This window comes from Wasmannia auropunctata, unplaced genomic scaffold (assembly GCF_000956235.1).
Source record: "Wasmannia auropunctata unplaced genomic scaffold, wasmannia.A_1.0 LD336106.1, whole genome shotgun sequence".
NCBI lineage: Eukaryota > Metazoa > Arthropoda > Insecta > Hymenoptera > Formicidae > Wasmannia > Wasmannia auropunctata.
This window is the reverse complement of record NW_012026784.1, coordinates 3089286-3090201: the sequence shown is the minus strand read 5'-3', so window position 1 is coordinate 3090201 and position 916 is coordinate 3089286.

Here is a 916-nt window from a genome sequence, read left to right as displayed (position 1 = left end):
AAAAAACTCAAACAATACATTATCGATCTAAATGTGTCTCCTATTTTGACGCACAGTTGTCTTAAATGTCTTGACGACATGTCTATACCTTTCTCTATAATGACTTGGCTTTTGTTCTGTTGCACCATCGAATTTACCGAAGATTTTGTAACAAGACTTATATAATGGAGCATTAACATCACATTGGTTATACTATCCGTCACTATCTCAGCAATTTCGAACAATTATAGACGGCAAACAGTTCTTTGTTAATTGTTTCTCGATATAACGCTTCCGGTGAATAATACACGTAATTAGAAGAACAAGAATAATCGACATAGAAATTAATTTTGGATCACCAATAACGATCAAGCGGGTTATCCCACGGATCTGGGAATGTTTCACTCAGAAAAGGTACAACATGCCCAGTGCTATTATATGCGAACGATTAATTGCGAGTGTAATATGCGACTAAACTTTATACAGCGTTCATTGTTTTAGGCTTTCCGAATTTTATTATTGACTGAATTATTTCTATGGATTTTTTATTATTTCACTTAAGAGGATCTTAAACCCTAGATCAAACTCCAAAAATCCGCTGTTTTACCGACAATTTGTGAGTATGTATGCGTGCGATATTGATGTAGTAGTGTGTAGTGATATGTCATGTTTATTACCACATCAATATATCTCACGCATACATATACACGACTTTGTAAGATACAAATGTATTTTTATTTAGGCTTCTAAATTTGATTTTAACGACTCATCTATATTCATTTCTTTATTGTACATCTGGCTCTGCCTTCATTTCGAGCATATAACCTGCCTAACTTTTTCACGAAGTAAACGTTTTGGTAAATTGATAGTATTAGTCGCCATGTTGAGGTTAGAATGGATAACGAAATCTGTAATTTCTTAATTTTTCCTGTTTTTA